Source organism: Pristiophorus japonicus, chromosome 2 (genome assembly GCF_044704955.1).
Source record: "Pristiophorus japonicus isolate sPriJap1 chromosome 2, sPriJap1.hap1, whole genome shotgun sequence".
Lineage (NCBI taxonomy): Eukaryota > Metazoa > Chordata > Chondrichthyes > Pristiophoridae > Pristiophorus > Pristiophorus japonicus.
Window position 1 is genome coordinate 86,112,218 of NC_091978.1, and position 19,034 is coordinate 86,131,251.

Consider the following 19,034-nt stretch of genomic DNA (forward strand, 5'->3'; position numbering starts at 1 on the left):
TCTTGCCCTGTAGGACAGGCTTAGCTATACTGCTGGCTGGTCCCTACACCAAGAACACCAAGCCCGCTGGCTGCAGCACGGAAACAGACTGTAAACAACCTGTTGAATTACTGTACATGTGGCCGAATATAATCTGTAACAGGAGAACTCTGACCTTGAGCTGTCCATCAAAGAGGACTCCAATCAATGATCCTCTCACCTTCGCAAAGATTTCACACACACCAATCAAACCCTACTAAAAAGGAGAAAATAGAAGAACATCTGGAAACCAAAAATATAATAATGAATAGTCAGCATGGATTTCAAAAAGGAAAGTGTTGCTTGACCAACCTCATTGAATTTTTTAAAGCGATATCAGAGAGAGTAGACAATGATAATGTAGTAGATGTAAGTTTTAGATATTCAAAAGGCCTTTGATAAGGTATCCCATAATCATCATCATAGACTGATGGACACGGTCAGAGAATGTGGAGTCAGGGGACAAGTAGCAGAATGGATAGCTAGCTAGCTTCAAGACAGAAAGCAGATAACAGAGAGTAGGTTGCTATTCACAGTGGCAGAAGGTGGGCAGTGGTGTTCCACAAGGATCAGTGCTGGGACCGCTGTTGTTCACAATTTAGACTTTGGAATTCAATACACAATTTCTAAATTTGCAGATGACACCAAAATGGGCCGGGGGGGGGGGGGGGGGGGGGGAGAAAGATAGTCAATATCGAGGATGACTGCAACAAATTTCAGGAGGACATTCATAAACTTGCAGATTGGGCATATAATTGGCAAATGAAGTTCAACACAGATAAATGTGAGGTATTACATTTTGGTAGGAAGAATAGGGAGGTCACGAGTCTAGGTGGGGTAGAAGAACAAAGGGATCTCGGAGTACAAATACACAAATTAAAAGTTGCGACACAGGTTAGCAAGGCCGTAAAAAAAAGCAAACCAGGCACTAGGATTTATTTCTCGAGGTATAGAATTGAAAAGTAGGGAAGTTATGCTAAAACTGTATAGAACCTTGGCTAGACCACACAGAGAGTACTGCGTACATTTCTGGTCGCCATATTATAAAAAGGACATAGCGGCACTGGAGAGGGTGCAGAGAAAATTTACAAGGATGATACCAGAAATACAAGGGTATACATATCAGGAAAGGATGAACAGGCTGGGTCTCTTTTCTCTTGAAAAAAGGCGGCTGAGGAGTGACCCAATAAAGGTCTTTAAAATTAGGCCATCAATACAAGATAGTCACCAAGAAATCCAATAGGGAATTCAGAGAAACCTCTTTATCCAAAGAGTGGTGAGAATGTGGAACTTGATACCACAGGGAGTGGTTGAAGTGAATAGTATGGATGAATTTAAGGGGAGGCTAGACAAGCATATGAGAGAGAAGGGAATAGAGGGTTATGCGGATAGACTTAGATGAGGAAAGACAGGAGGAGGCTTGAGTAGTACATAAATGCCAGCATGGACTAGTTGGGCTGAATGGCCTGTTTCTGTGCCGTATATCCCATGTTTGTAATCCTATGTATATGTAATCCACTAACCCAGGCTGGGTACCCTGATATTTTGATCTATGGGGACATCCCTTGAAACGCTACCCTTTAATAATAGCAGGGCTGTTTGTTCCTCCATCTGATCTGTGATAACTAAAACAAAATATTTTGCATTCATGTGAGATTATAGCTAATTTCCTTATTACTACTTACTTTATATAAACACATATGTATATAATCATAATTAGTTCACAAAGCAAAGTAACCAATCATAACCAAATTAGCAGCAAGGATAGGTGGGAAAATTAAGCTAACTTGACTGACTTTAATAAAGAAAACAGACATCCTATCAGCATAGACAATAGAGCAGACAAACTGAACAGCATTAGCGAGACCTTGGAAATCACGAGGCCATGAAAGTTTGGGAATAACAAGACACAGATGGCCCGCTATCTTTACAGCCAAGGCTTCTTCGACAGCGCCTCCTAAAACACCGAGGAGGACAAACGCAGCAGGGTCATGGGAACACCAACACCTCCAAGTTACACAACATCCTGACTTGGAAACATAACCGCTGTTCCTTCATCGTCGTTGGGTCAAAATCTTGGAACTCCCTACTTAACAGCACCATGGGAGCACCTTCACCACAAAGACTGCAACGGTTCAAGGCGGCAACTAATCACCACCTTTTCAAGAGCAAATAGGGATGATTAATAAATGCTGGTCTCACCAGCAGCACCCACTTCCCAGGAATGAATGAAAAAAAGTTAGAGACTGCAACTGTGAGAGACACATAAGTGAGGGGTACAGAGGATTCACCATGATCAAACCACAGGAAATGCTTATAGCAATTTTAATTGTCAACCTCCTTAGTTCCAAATGTTCACATATCTGGATCAACAATTGATACGTACATATCTCTCTTCCTTATGAACTGAAGAAGCTAGCTAAAAGCTACCTTGTCAGCTGTGGCTCAATTGGTAGCATCCTCCAATTACCGACCTGGACCTTGATGACGTGTCTCTTCGCTGCCGTCGCCCTTCTGCACCAGCTCGCACTGCTCCCTGGAGCAGTATGCCTCCACGCTGCTCCCGGGCCTCGTTTCGAGGGACCGCCGATGATGAAGGGTAGCACCCTAGCCTCTGAGTCAGAAGGTTGTGGATTCAAGTCCCACTTCAGACATTTGAGCACAAAAATCTAGGCTGTACTGAGCAGTGCAGTACTGAGGGAGTGCTGCACTATCAAAGGTGCCGTGTTTCGGAAAGACGTTAATCTGAAGCCCTGTCTGCCCCCCTTAGGCGGACGTAAAAGATCCTATGGCGTTATTTCGAAGGAGAGTTATCCTCGGTGTCCTAGCCAATATTTAGCCCTCAATCAACATCACTAAAAAACAGATTATCTGGTCATCATCACATTACTGTTTGTGGGAGCTTGCAATTTAAGCTAGCAAATTAATTGGCTGCCACATTTCCTACATTATTACAGTGACTACACTTTAAAAAATACTTCATTGGCTGTAAAGCGCTTTGAAACATCCGGTGGTTGTGAAAGACGCTATATAAATGCAATTCTTTCTTTTTTCTATGAAGATCTCAGCTTGTTTGATTCAACTACATTAAGAGGGCTCTTACAAAAGCAAAATACTGCAGATGCTGAAAGTTCTGACGAAAGGTCATCAACCTGAAATGTTAACTCTGTTTCTCTCTCCACAGATGTTGCCTGACCTGCTGAGTATTTCCAGCATTTTCTGTTCTTATTTGAGGGCTCTTGTCTGTTCCCTCATTTTTATACCTCGACAAAACCGGATATAAATTCTTAATTGCCAGCCTCGTTCATAAATAACAGGCTTTTAATTTCACAACTAAACCAGTCACGAGTCTGTACGCTGCATATCTGAAAATTGTGCAAGATTGCCTAGTACCAGAGAGAGAAGAGAACAACAAATTTCACAATATATGTAACAAAATAAGTTGAGTCAGTCGGTGGATTTGTAAAATCTCATGTATTGTGACTGATTTGAAATGGCAACCAACAAAATACAAGTGCTTCATGTTTGTCACAGCCACCTCCAATTGTAGATTCCAAGAACCACTTAGCCTCCCTTATATCACAGAGCACCGCAGCAGTTCAAGCTGAAACTTTAGACTCAAGGATAAAACAGTTGCAAACAATTTCTGCACACACGGTCATCCCCGACACATGAAGCATGCAGCCGTCTCAGGTTACGCAGCTACCGCACGTCACAGGCTAAACTAAACAATTTTCTCTTGAGGTTTATTACATCTAACACAATTTAGCAGTTTAATCCCTCAAATATAATTGTAGACCAACTGAGACTTAAAGGGCTGATCTCTCACCGAGACTAAACTCCATAGTAAACTGGCCCATCACACCCTACTGTTTGAGCAGTTAATTAACAAAATATTGCTAAAATTAGGTAAATTTATGTTAAAATGTAAAATAATAAATAAGTAAATGTCAGTACTTACCCCAACCACTCCTGCTGAGGCTAAAAACTTCACACTGCTTAAACTAGTAAACATAAATTTATACTTTCTTAATTTACACAATAGCCCAACTGGCAAGAAAAAAAATTAGCCAATCAGAAAACTGTTTAATCACACCATCTACCTAATTAACTAACCTATTACAGGCTGAAATCAGCCCACAGGTAAGGCAACATCAAAACATTGAACAACCAAAGTAAATTAAAGTAAACATACAAAATAATAAATAAATAACATTTCAGTACTTGACCCACATTCAACTGGCTCGCTGCACTCCAATGATCTCTCCGCTGGGTGTTATTCAAAGAAAACAACTAGTGACTGCTTATGTAACTCTCATGTGTGCTCAGATCTGCAGATGATACGAAACTGGGAGGTGCAGTGAAATTAAAAGATGCAGCTCTGAAATTAACAAATGACAGCTGAAATTTCATGCAGACAAGGATAAAGTCCTGCACGAGGAAAACATTTGATATACCTACTCCCTGAATGGTGTTGAAGTAACTGAAAGAGACATAGAAACATAGAAATTAGGTGCAGGAGCAGACCATTCAGCCCTTCGAGCTGCACCGCCATTCAATATCATGGCTGATCATTCAACCTCAGTACCCCTTTCCTGCTTTCTCTCCATACCCCTTGATTCCTTTGGCCGTAAGGGCCATATCTAACTCCCTTTTGAATATATCTAACAAACTGGCCTCAACAACTTTGTGGTAGAGAATTCCACTGGTTAACCACTCTGAGTGAAGAAGTTTCTCCTCATCTCGGTCCTAAATGGCTTACCCTTTATTCTTAGACTGTGACCCCTGGTTTGGAACTCCCCAGCAACGGGAACATTCTTCCTGCCTCTAACCTGTCCAGTCCCGTCAGAATTTTATATGTTTCTATGAGATCCCCTCTCATTCTTCTAAACTCCAGTGTATACAAGCCCAGTTGATCCAGTCTCTCCTCATATGTCAGTCCTGCCATCCCAGGAATCAATCTGGTAAACCTTCGCTGTACTCCCTCAATAGCAAGAGCATCCTTCCTCAGATTAGGAGACCAAAACTGAACACAATATTCCAGGTGTGGCCTCACCAAGGCTCTGTACAACTGCACTAAGACCTCCCTGCTCCTATACTCAAATCCTCTAGCTATGAAGACAAACATACCATTTGCCTTCTTCACCGCCTGCGGTACCTGCATGCCAAACTTCAATGACATCCATTGTTGTTGTACCTGAGCTAGGTGGTAATGCTGATGCTATGTCTAGGTTGCCATCCCCATCACAAGTTACACCCAATAGGGAAGAAGTGTTCTATTTTTCATACATTGATGAATTGCCAGTCACAGCTGAAGAGGTTGGTAGAGCAACCACACGTGACCCAGTTATGTCAAAGATATATAATGATTACATAGCAAATGGCTGGCCAAACCAGGTATCAGAGAAAGATATTCATCCACACTTTGTTCATAGAAATGAATTGTCAGTGGATAAAGATATCATGTGGGGTGCAACAGTAGTTATTCCAAATAAATTCAGGTCCAAATTGTTAGTTGATCTTCATGACCAGCACCTGGGAATGTGCTTGACCAAGGCATCGTTATTTATGGTGACCAGGTTTAGATAAATATATGGAGTACATCATTAGTGAGTGTACAACATGTCAATCAGTAAGCAAGAAATCACCATCAGTACCATTACAGCCATGGAAATGGCCTCCCAGGGTGTGGCAAAGGTTACATGTATATTTTGTTGAGCTAGAAGGACAACAATTGTTCAGCGATTGATAATCATTCGAAGTGGGTAAAGATGCTAAAAATAACAGGTACTAGACAACTTGCGAAGATTGTTTTCTTCATATGGCATCCAACGAGAAATTGTGTCCGATAATGGGCCGCAATTTTGTTCAGCAGAATTTGCACAGTTCATGAGCAGAAATGGTGTGAAACATACCAAGGTTCCACCATACCACCCTGCTTCAAATGGTGCAGCAGAGCGCACAGTACAAATTGTAAAATGTGCCTTCATCAAACAAATGTTGGACCCAAATCCAAAGAAACAACAGCTATCATTGGACCACAAATGAGCAAATTTTCTAATTACTTATCGTAATAGTCCTCATACAAGTATGGTAGAACACCAGCAGAGTTGTTTCTCAAACGACAACCATGAACCACATTCTCGTTGTTAAAGCCAAACTTGATACAGTCCATAGATGAGAAACAATCAAGACAGAAAGAGAATCATGATCGGGGTAAAGAAAGAGAGAGAAGTATGAAATTGAATCAGAAGGTTAGAGTGAAGAACCATCGCCATAAATGGTTAAAGTGGTTATCAGGAAGGATAGTGAAGATATGTGGTCCTCGCACATGTTTGATCATGGAAAGGTTAGGTTTGTTCACATTGATCATATTTTACCTACAGATGTGGAAGGAGTTGAAGGCTGGAATGATTCAATTATTTCTGATGAGTCAAATGATCTTGTTATAGGTAGAGTACTAGTAGCAAATCCGACATCAGATGTACTAGAAACAAGTCCAAGAGAATGTTAGAATTTAAATCTGAGTCTGATTCAGGCAGACAAACAGTCTGAAGTTGTAGAGTGTCAAAATGTAGATCAAGGGTTGCCCTTGGAGAAAAACTCTCCTCAGGCTCAGCCTAGAATGAGTCTAAATTTGACAAGTTTGGAAAGTTCTGTTCGAGAGCAAAGATATCCTCTTCGAAAAAGAAAACCAGTGGTGAAGTTTGATTTGTAAATATGGAAAAATAAGTCCATATCTTTTGTTGTGTGTAACTATGGAAGTTATGTATGATGATTATTTTATGATTACTTCTTCATTAAGGAGGGAGAAGTGTAATATAGAGCTCCACCTAGTGGACTACTGTGGTAATGCAACTACTGATGTATAAATAATTAAAAGGGTCATGTGACCAGGTCACATTATAGTTTACTGCAGAGCCAGCTTGTGTGTCGTGTGCTTAGTGATGTCAGAAAGAATGTATCACAGCCGGCAAATACAGATGCAGGCAGCGGAAGAGACCGATAGGATGGCACACCCAGATGCAGATGGCCATATAGCTGGACAAAGAGAAGGACGTGGAGAAGGCCGTGAAGAAGGGCATGCAGCGAGGAGGAGGGGCAGGAACGAAGACACCCAGAGCTGGAGAGAAAGGGACATGGAGAGGGTCAGGAACAGCACCAGGGGGCAGAGGGTCAGGAGCAGCATGACCAGCATGACCAGGGGCAGAGTGTTATATATGTAAACTTGTATATACCCAGTACAGCCACCAGAGGGCTCATCCCCTGGAGTCCCAAGGGACCCATTAGACCTCGGAGTCTTGGTAAACTTGGCATTAAACATATCCAACCAATGCAGAGCAGCAATCAATAAGGCCAATAGAATGTTGAAACAAACAGCCAAAACAATAGAATAGTCAGAGGAAGTTATGAGCAAGCTGTACAGTTATCTGGTCAGATTGCATCTTTACTGTGTCCATTTTTGGTTGCCGAGAGAGACATTCAAGTATTGAAGCAATGCAGAGAAGGGGCCACACAGCTGATTCCCAGGGTTAGGAGACAGAGTTAAGTTTTCAGCCTGGTAAAGAGCTGTCTGAGAAGTAATCGCAGAAATATGGAAGACAGGTGGGAATGGTAAATCCAGAATATTACTGTTTAACCAAGACACGATTATTTTTTATTGAAATTTAAAATTAAAATACGCAATAGGATAAAGAGACCCAATTCAAACTAGTAAAGAGAAAAATTTAGGAGTGATATCATGAAATTATTCTTCACACTGGGATCGACATATGGAATAGGCTTTCAGACAAAACAGTGGAGGCAAAAACCCTGTCTGGAATCAATTAGATACTGCAAATGAGGGGGCTGTAAAGTCATTCTGGATGGAGGAATTAAAAAGGGCCAAATAGCCTTCCTCATTCGTAATTATCTTGTGATCTTCCACTCTCAATCCCAGGAAGTCATTACACACACAAATTGTAAATAAGCAACTTCAAATTTATATACCATTTTTAATGTAGAAAAATATCACAAGGCCAGACACACTCAAATAAATCAACCAAAAACTGGATGCCAAAGGTGATGTGATCAAACGATTAGTCAAGAAATGCGTTTTAAGCAGGTTTAGATATTCCAGAGCAGGCGGCCAACATGCCTGAAGGTACAGCCGCTGCTGTTGAAGCAAAGGAAGGGATGCCAGAATAAGAGGAACACAGAGTTCTAGAGAGGAGCTGTAGGGCCAGAATGGTTACAGAAAGGCAAGGGTGAGTGAGGCTATGAAGAGATTTAAACACAAGGTGAGATTTTAAATAGAGGTCTTTAAAATTATGAAAGGTTTTGATAGAGTGGATAATGTTTCCACTTGTGGGGAAGAGCATTACTAGAGGCCATCAATATAAGATAGTCACCAAGAAATCCAATAGGGAATTCAGAAGAAACTACTCAGAGTGGTGAGAATGTGGAATTTGCTATCACAGGGCATGGTTGAAGTAAATAGTATAGATGCATTTAAGGGGAGGTTAGACAAGTATATGAGCGAGAAGGGAAAGAGGGTTAATCGGGTAAATTTAGATGAGGAAAGACGGGAGGAGCCTCGAGTGGAGCATAAACACAGACATGGACTAGTTGGGCCGAATGGTCTGTTTCTGTGCTGTGTATCCTACGTAAAATGCTGTGGGACAGGGGTTGATAGCTGAGTGGGACTTAGTGCAGGTTAGGAAAGGGACAGCAGAGTTTTGAATGACAAATTTAATGGAGTGCGGAAGATGGGGACGGGGTCAGATCATTGGAATAGTCAAGTTCAGAGGTGGCAAATGCATGGATGAGGGTTTCTGCCGCAGATGGGCTAGGGCAGAAGAAGAGACAGAGGCAGAAGCAGAGGAAGGCAATGTTACAGAGATGGTCTTTGTGATGGCGAAGATCAAATAAGATGCAGAGATTGCAAACAGCCCGAGAGAATGGCTGGGCGGGGATGGAATCACTGGCAAGTGTACAAATTGTTTTTGGGGGGGCGGGGGGAGGGGGGGTGGAGACAAAGATGATTACATTGAAAGATAAGTGGAACCAAGCGAGGGCAGTCCCACCAAGCTGGACAACGGAGAAGATTTGGAGAAGAATATGGAGGTCGGCCATGTCAAAGGCTACAGAGAAGTCGAGGCGGGATAGTGGTCCCTGGTCACACACACAGAGGACCTTTCACAAAGGCTGAAAGTAATAATTACCTAGTTTGGAGTATGTATAAATATTTTGTATTCTAACTTTACTGATCTGTAACATTGTGGTACTAATCAAGTTCAAAATTCAAATTCCATCTGATTAAACAATTTATTTCAAAAATGAAAATGCTTGTAATATGTTAGCAATGATATTTACAATTAAAAAGACCTGACGGATTGAAAACCCATTTAAACATACAGGTACAACGTCCGAAATCCGAAATCCTTGGGACCGAATGCGTGCTGTGTTTTGAGCTGCGAGGTCCGAAATCCGGCAAACCCAAAATCCAGCACGGATTCCGTCGAGGATTCCAGATTTCAGTCTTGATTTTCTTGACTGAAATCCGGAATCCTCGACTGAATCCATGCCAGATTTTGGGTTTTGCCTCAAAAATGTCCGGTTTTCAACCAATAATTCCGAACGACTCCATCAGCTATGCGCTAAATGTCTGGTTTTCAGACAATTCTGGTTTTGGGAGTTCCGGATTCGGGATGTTGCATCTGTACAAGAACATAACAAATAGAAACAGGAGTAAGCCATTCGACGCTTCAAGCCTGCTCGGCCATTCAATAAGATCATGCCTGATCTTCCACCTCCACTCCACCTTCCCACACAATCACCATATCCCTTGATTCCTTTAGTATCCAAAAATCTATCGATATCTGTCTTGAATATACTCACTGACTGAATATTCACAGCTCTCTGGGGTAGAGAATTCCAAAGATTCACAACCCTCTGAGTGAAGAAATTTCTCCTCATCTCAGTCCTAAATAGCCAACCCCTTATTCTGAGACTGTGATCCCTAGTTCTAGACTTCCCAGCATCTACCCTGTCAAGCTCCTTAAGAATATTATTTGTTTCAATGAGATCACCTCATTCTTTAAAATCTAGAGAATATAGGTTACCCAATCTCTCCTTAGAGGACAATACCCTCATCCTGGGAATCAGTCTACATAAGAAATAGGAGCTATAGTAGGCCATTTGGCCCCTCGATCCTGCTCCGCCATTTAATAAGATCATGGCTGATCTGAAATAAACAATCATTGCACTTCCTCTAAGGCAAATATATCTTTCCTTGAGTAAGGAGACCAAAACTGCACACTGTACTGTAGGTGTGCCCTCACCACGACCATATATAATTGTATTATGACTTAGAATCAGAATAGAACCATAGATCTTTATTCTTATACTCTAATCCCTTTCGAATAAAGACTAACATAGCACTTGCTTTCCTAATGACTTGCTGTACCTGCATGTTAGCTTTATCACATTGTTTGAGAGAGCTTGCTGTGCACAAATTGGCTGAGTGTTTTCCACATTACAACAGTAACTTCACTTCAAAGGTATTTCATTGGCTGTAAAGCGTTTTGAGATGTCCAGTGGTTGTGAAAAGCGCTATATAAATGTAAGTCTTGTGTACAAGAACACCCAGGTCCCTCTCAATACCCTCACCATTTAAAAAAAAAATCTATTTTTCCTACTAAAAAGTGGATAGCTTCACACTTCTTTCCACATTATATTCCATCACCACGTCCTTGCCCAATCACTTAACCTGTCTAAATCCTTTTGCAGCCTCCTTGCATCCTCCTCACAACTTATTTTCCCACGTAACTTTGTATCTTAAAAGTGGATTAAAAGTGGGCAAGACCTCTGGACCTGATGGCTTGCATCCTAGGGTCCTTAAAGAAGTGGCTGCAGAGATAGTGGATGCATTGGTTGTAATCTACCAAAATTCCCGGGATTCTGGGGAGGTCCCAGCTGATTGGAAAACTGCAAAGGTAACACCCTTGTGGAGAAAAGGAGGCAGACAGAAAACAGGAAACTATCGACCGGTTAGCCTAACATCTGTCATTGGGAAAATGCTGGAGTCCATTATTAAAGGAAGCAGTAGCAGGACATTTGGAAAAGCATAAATCAAGCAGATTTATGAAAGGGAAATCATGTTTGACAAATTTGCTGGAATTCTTCGAGGATGGATAAGGGGGAACCAGTGGATCTGGTATATTTGGATTTCCAGAAGTCATTCAATAAGGTGCCACATAAAAGGTTACTGCACAAGATAAAAGTTCACGGGGTTGAGGGTAATATATTAGCATGGATAGAGGATTAGCTAACTAAAAGAAAACAGAGAGTCGGGATAAACGGATCTTTTTCTGTTTTGAGGAGAACACAAAAAATCTGCAAAAGGGATATAGACAGGCTTAAGTGAGTGAGCAAAAATTTGGCAGATTGAGTATAATGTAGGAAAATGTGAAGTTATCCACTTTGGCAGGAAAAATAAAAAAGCAGATTATAATTTAAATGGAGAAAAATTGCAAAGTGCTGCAGTACAGAGAGACCTGGGGGTCCTTGTACATGAAACACAAAAACTTAGTATGCATGTACAGCAAGTAATCAGGAAGGCAAATGGAATGTTGGCCTTTATTGCAAGGGGGATAAAGTATAAAAGCAGAGAAGTCTTGCTACAACTGTACAGGGTATTGGTGAGACCACACCTGGAGTACTGCGTGCAGTTTTGGTCTCCGTATTTAAGAAAGGATATGCTTGCATTGGAGGCTGTTCAGAGAAGGTTCACTAGATTGATTCCGGAGATGAGGGGATTGACATGAAGATAGGTTGGGCCTATACACACGAGTTCAGATGAATGAGAGGTGATCTTATTGAAACAAAGACAATGAGAGGGCTGGACAAGATGGATGCAGAGAGTATATTTCCACTCATGGGGGAAACTAATACTAGGAGGCACAGTCTCAGAATAAGGGGCCACCCATTTAAAACTGAGATGAGCAGGAATTTCTTCTCTCAGAGGGTTGTAAATCTGTGGAATTCACTGCCCCAGAGAGCTGTGGAGGCTTTGAATATATTTAATTGGAGATAGACAGATTTTTTTGAGTGATAAGGGAATAAAGGGTCATGGGGAGCAGGCAAGGAAATGGAACTGAGTCCATGATCAGATCAGCCATGATCTTATTAAATGGCGGAGCAGGCTCGAGGAGTCAAATGTCCTGCTCCTATTTCCTGAGGAAAAGTAGTTTTGAAGACCAGGCCCTCAAAACTGCCACTAAGCTCATGGTCTACCGGGCTGTAGTAATACCCGCCCTCCTGTATGGCTCAGAAACATAGACCATATACAGTAGACACCGCAATTCGCTGGAGAAATACCACCAATGATGTCTCCGCAAGATCCTGACATCAGTAGTGGGGAAAATGTTGGAATCAATCATTAAGGATTAAATTGCAGTGCATTTGGAAAGCAGTGACAGGATCGGTCCAAGTCAGCATGGATTTATGAACGGGAAATCATGCTTGACAAATCTTCTGGAATTTTTTGAGAATGTAACTAGCAGAGTGGACAAGATAGAACCAGTGGATGTGGTGTATTTGGACTTTCAAAAGGCTTTTGACAAGGTCCCACACAAGAGATTGGTGTGCAAAATCAAAGCGCATGGAATTGGGGGTAATGTACTGATGTGGATAGAGATCTGGTTGGCAGACAGGAAGCAGAGAGTCGGGATAAACGGGTCCTTTTCAGAATGGCAGGCAGTGACTAGTGGAGTGCCGCAGGGCTCAGTGCTGGGACCCCAGCTCTTTACAATATACATTAACGATTTAGATGAAGGAATTGAGTGTAACATCTCCAAGTTTGCAGACGACACTAAACTGGGTAGCGGTGTGAGCTGTGAGGAGGACGCTAAGAGGCTGCAGGGTGACTTGGACAGTTTCGGTGAGTGGGCAAATGTATGGCAGATGCAGTATAATGTGAATAAATGTGAGGTTATCCACTTTGGGGGCAAAAACACGAAGACAGAATATTATCTGAATGACGGCAGATTAGGAAAAGCGGAGGTGCAACGAGACCTGGGTGTCACGGTTCATCAGTCATTGAAAGTTGGCATGCAGGTACAGCAGGCGGTAAAGAAGGCAAATGGTATGTTGGCCTTCATAGCTAGAGGATTTGAGGAAAAGAGCAGGGAGGTCTTACTGCAGTTGTACAGGCCTTGGTGAGGCCTCACCTGGAATATTGTGTTCAGTTTTGGTCTCCTAATCTGAGGAAGGACATTCTTGCTATTGAGGGAGTGCAGCAAAGGTTCACCAGACTGATTCCAGGGATGGCTGGACTGTCATATGAGGAGAGACTGGATCAACTGGGCCTTTATTCACTGGAGTTTAGAAGGATGAGAGGGGATCTCATAGAAACGTTTCAGATTCTGACGGGACTGGACAGGTTAGATGCGGGAAGAATGTTCCCGATGTTGGGGAAGTCCAGAACCAGGGGACATAGTCTTTGGATAAGGAGTAGGCCATTTAGGACTGAGATGAGGAGAAACTTCTTCACTCAGAGTTGTTAACCTGTGGAATTCTCTGCCACAGAGAGTTGTGGATGCCAGTTCATTGGATATATTCAAGAGGGAGTTAGATATGGCTCTTACGGCTAAGGGGATCAAGAGGTATGGAGAGAAAGCAGGAAAGGGGTACTGAGGGAATGATCAGCCATGATCTTATTGAATGGTGGTGCAGGCTCGAAGAGCCAAATGGCCTACTCCTGCAGCTATTTTCTATGTTTCTATGTTTCTATCCTGGGAGGACAGACGCACCAACATTAGCATCCTCGTCCAGGCCAACACCCCCAGCATTGAAGCACTGACCACACTTGATCAGCTCTGCTGGGTAGGCCACACAGTTCGCATGCCAGACACGAGACCCCCAAAGCAAGCGCTTTACTCGGAACTCCTTCACGGCAAACGAGCCAAAGGAAGGCAACCGAAACGTTACAAGGACACTCTCAAAGCCTCCCTGATAAAGTGCAACATCCCCACTGACACCTGGGAGTCCCTGGCCAAAGACCGCCCTAAGTGGAGGTAGTGCATCCGAGAGGGTGCTGAGCACCTCGAGTCTTGTCGTCGAGAGCATGCAGAAATCAAGCACAGGCAGCGGAAAGAGCGTCCGGCAAATCAGTCCCACCCACCCCTTCCCTCAATGACTATTTGTCCCATCTGTGGTTCTCATGTTGGACTGTACAGCCACCTAAGAATTCATGCTAAGAGTGGAAGCAAATCTTGCTCCATTCCGAGGGACTGCCTATGATGACGATTTCTTGTGTTCTTGTGTATCTTCAGCAATCCTGGATACATTACACTCGGTCCCCTCACCCAAGTCATTGATATGGATTGTAAATAGCCGAGGCCCAAGCACTGATCTTTATGGTAGCCCACTAGTTACAGCCTGCTAATCTTGAAATGACCAGTTTATTCCTACGCTCTGTTTTCTGTCCGTTAACCAATCCTCAACCCAAGCTAATATATTACACCAACCCTCGTCTTAATTTCGTGTAATAACCTTGTGCATGAAACACAAAAGGTTAGTATGCAGGTACAGCAAGTGATCAGGAAGGCCAATGGAATCTTGGCCTTTATTGCAAAAGGGATGGAGTATAAATGCAGGAAAGTCTTGCTACAGTTATACAGGGTATTGGTGAGGCTACACCTGGAATACTGCATGCAGTTTTGGTTTCCATATTAATGCAAGGATATACTTGCTTTGGAGGCAGTTCAGAGAAGGTTCACTAGGTTGATTCTGGAGATGAGGGGATTGACTTATGAGGAAAGATTGAGTTGGGTTGGGCCTCTACTCATTGGAATTCAGAAGATTGAGAGGTGATCTTATCGAAACGTATAAGATTAGGAGGAGGCTTGACAAGGTGTATGCAGAAAGAATGTTTCCATTGATGGGGGAGACTAGAACTAGGGGGAATAATCTTAGAATAAGGGGCCGCCCATTTAAAATAGAGATGAGGAGAAATGTCTTTTCTCAGAAGGCTGTAAATCTGTGGAATTTGCTGCCTCAGAGAGCTGTGGAAGTTGGGACATTGAATACATTTAAGACAGAGATAGACAGTTTCTTAATCGATAAGGGAATAAGGGGTTATGGGGAGCGGGCAGAAAAGTGGACCCGAGTCCATGATTGGATCAGCCAAGATCATATTAAATGGCAGAGCAGGCTCGAGGGGCTGTATGGCCTACTACTGCTCCCATTTCTTAATGTTCCTATGTCACATCGAATGCTTTTTGAAAATCCAAATACACTACATCCACTGGTGCCCCCTTATCTACCCTGCTAGTTACAACCTCAAAACAGACACTATTTCTCTTTCAAACATACATATTGACTCTACCTAATCATATTATGATTTTCTAAGTGTTCTGTTAGCACTTCCTTAATAAAGGATTCCAGCATTTTCCCAACTAATGATGCCCTATTTTCACCATCCCTCCTTTCTTGATTAGTAGGGCTACATTTGCTACCTTCCAACCTGTTATATATGTGGACTTGTATTTACTCTGTACAGCCACAAGAGGGCTTATCCCCTGGAGTCCCAAGGAATCCCATAATCCCTTGGGAGCACAGGTATTTAAGGAGGCTTCACAGGTTGGAGAGGCACTCTGGAGACCTGCAATAAAAGACTAAAGGTGACACTTTTACTTTGAGCTCAGAGTGTTCAGTCTGACTCTTTCTCCATACACAACACAACTCACGGAGACCATTCTAAAATCTAGAGAATTCTGAAAGATCAAAACCAATGCGTCCACTATCTCTGCAACCACCTCTTTTAAAATCCAAGCATGTCGGCCATCAGGTCCAGGGGATTAGTCGGCTTTTAGTCCCATTAATTTCTCCACTACTATTTCTTTACTAATACCAATTTCTTTAAGTTCCTCATTCTCACTAAACTCTTGGACGCCCACTATTTCTGGAGTCTTTTTGTCTTCTACCATGAAGACCGATACTAACGTATTAATTTAATGTCTGCCATTTCCTTATTCCCCATTACAATTTCTCTTGTCTCTGCTTTTAAGGAACCCACATTTACTTTCGCTAATCTTTTCCTTTTTACATACATATGGAAGCTTTTACAATCTGTCTTTATGTCCCCTTGCGAGTTTACTCTCGTATTCTATTTTCTCTCTCCGCATCAATTTCTTTGCTGAATTCTAAAATTCTTCCGATCCTCAGGCTTACTATTCTTTTTGGCAACATTATAAGCCTCTTCCATTTTTCTAATAGTCTTTAACTTCTCTTGTTTGCCACAGTTGGACCACTTTTCCCCATGGGGGCTATATTCCTCAAGGGAATGTATATTTGATACAGATTATGAATTATTTTTGTTTTAAACGTTTGGCATTGTTTATCTACTTATCTACAAAAGTCATATATTTTAAATCTAGTTTCCTAAACTACCTTAGCCAACTTCCTCCATGATAGCATATCTTATTTTTTTTTTACTGGTGGCATGACAATGGAGTCACAATTTTAAAACTAGAAAAAGAATAACCTGATCCCCAGAATCCTGCACCAATGCTCACTATAACTCAGCTGCCCGTATCCTAACTCGCACCAAGTCCCGCTCACCCATCACCCTTGTGCTCACTGACCTACATTTGCTCCCTGTTAAACAACGCCTCAATTTCAAAATTCTCAATCTTGTTTTCAAATCGCTAGATGGCCTCACCCCTCCCTATCTCTGTAATCTCCTCCAGCTCCACAACCACCACCCCTCACCCCCGCCCCAGGAGATGTCTGCACTCTAATTCTGCCCTCGTGAGCATCCCTGATTATAATTGCTCAACCATTGATGGCCGTGCCTTATGTTGCCTAGGCCCTAAGCTCTGGAAATCCCTGCCTAAACCGCTCCACCTCTCTATCCTCCTTCAAAACACTCCTTAAAACCTACCTCTTCGACCAAGCTTTTGGTCACCTGCACTAATTTCTCCTTATGCGGCTCAGTGTCAATTTTTTGTCTCATAATACTCCTGTGAAACGCCTTGGGACGTTTCACTACGTTAAAGGCACTATATAAATACTATATAACATTGCCCTCCAACATCAAGGTAACAGGTTATGTACTTACAAAATCTTCTGACAATAAATAATTAACAACCACGACTTTCTTTTTTCAGTATCATAACCACTAAAATATTTTAACTGCGCAGAGAGGGAGGGGAATTAATGAAAATAACGTGTTTGTATCTCCAGAACCAGCTGCAAGTTAAAAAGGCCTCTCAAGGCAGTGGGAGATTTGAAAAAAAAAACAGAGTAAAAACTTACCGATGACAACAGCTCGCTGTGGCCACCCTGGTTTATATTTGTATCCTTCTTGTAGCGAACTAACACTGCGATACCATGAAGTAAACGGGACCTGAACCTGACACTCATGCCCTTGCTTATGAAATTAAAGCCCGGTCCTGCGTTGCATTCGACCCCACAGCAATAACAGAGGCACTCGGGGAGCCCGGCCTTCTCCAGCGCTTCGCCCATTGGCTGCTGAACACAACCTCGGCAGCGATAGTGGCGCCGTCAATCAACAGGCTATTGACGCCGCCCAGCCAATGGGTTGGAGGGGAAGGCGGGACTCCTGGCCGGCGGGATGAGCAACCGTCAATCAATTGCAACGCATCCTGGGAACTGTAGTTCAAATGGCAACTGCTTTATTTGCATGTTTGAAGCTGCAGTGCTGAGAGCATTTGTTACCTCAGCTTTATTTTCTGCCTTCTGTTTAAAGTTCTCGTTTAGCGAAAAAGCAAGTAATGTATTTATTATTTTACATATCACCGAGCGTAGCAGAGTGTATGATTTACTTGTTTTATTTAAGTAAAAATATATAAAACTCTTTGTTGACACAGAGTCTGAGTTTCGGTCTGAGAAAGAGTGCATCTCCAGTCCACCCGCCTTTCGAAGAGAGGAGAATCATGTGGCAGCATGTGATACATTTCAGTAGACTTATAATTTCTGGATCTCGCTTTAATTTACCTAGATATTTTTATTGTCATTTAACTAAGTTAATGTTTGATTAAATTAAAGGCTCTGCATAAATGCAAGTTGTTGTTAAAGCATGCTCCAAATCATAGGGAACACAATATCCACTTATAGGGGTGGTTGGCGATGCAGAACCCAAAGAAGTATCAAGAATAAAAGTCAAAAATGTGACACTTACTCCGGGCTGTAATTTCTGATGTGGGAGAATACTCAACAACAACATTTATATAGTGCTTTTAACGTAAAACGTCTCCAGGCACTTCACAAGAGTGTTAAAAAAAGTTTTTAACCAAGCCACATAAGGAGAAATTAAGGCAGATGACCAAAAGCTTGGTCAAATAGATAAGTTTTAAGGTTGTGATTACAGAGATAGGGAGGGGAGAAGTGAGGCCATGGAGGGATTTGAAAACAAGGATGCGAATTTTAAAATCAAACGTTGCTTAACAGGAAGCCAATGTAGCTCAGCGAGCATAGGGGTGATGGGTGAATAGGACTTGGAGCGAGTTAGGACACGGGCATCCAAGTTTTGGATGACCTCAAGTTTACGTAGGGTAGAACGTGGGAGGCCAGACAGAAGTCAAGTTTAGAGGTAACAAAGGCATGGATGAGGGTTTCAGCAGCAGATGAGCTGAGGCAGTGGCAGAGACGGACGATGTTTCGGAGGTAGAAATAGATGGTCTTAGTTATGTTAGCACTGATATGTGGTCAGAAACTCATTTCAGGGTCAAATATGACACCAAGGTTGCTAACAATCTGGTTCAGCCTCAGACAGATGCTTGGGAGAGGGATGGAGTCGGTGGCCAGGGAACAGAGTTTGTGGCGAGGACTGAAGAAATACCAAAGGTCTTCCCAGTATTTAGTTGGAGGACATTTTTGCTCATCCAATACTGGATGTCAGAGAAGCAGTCTGACAATTCAGAGACAGTGGAGGGATCGAGAGAAGTGTGGTGAGGTAGAGCTGGTTGTCGTCAGCATACATGTTGGAACTGAAGCTTTATTTTTGGATG

At 42.4% G+C, this 19,034-nt stretch overlaps 1 protein-coding gene across 1 annotated transcript in view; it reads right to left on the reverse strand.

The window, feature by feature from the left end:
• The window catches only part of myorg (myogenesis regulating glycosidase), a 52,815-nt gene extending 35,274 nt beyond the window's left edge, over positions 1 to 17,541 (reverse strand). The window contains exon 1 of the mRNA XM_070868241.1: positions 17,320 to 17,541. The gene's annotated coding sequence lies outside the window, so the exon portion shown is untranslated. The remainder of the gene's footprint in view (positions 1 to 17,319) is intronic.
• Positions 17,542 to 19,034: the final 1,493 nt, after the last annotated feature.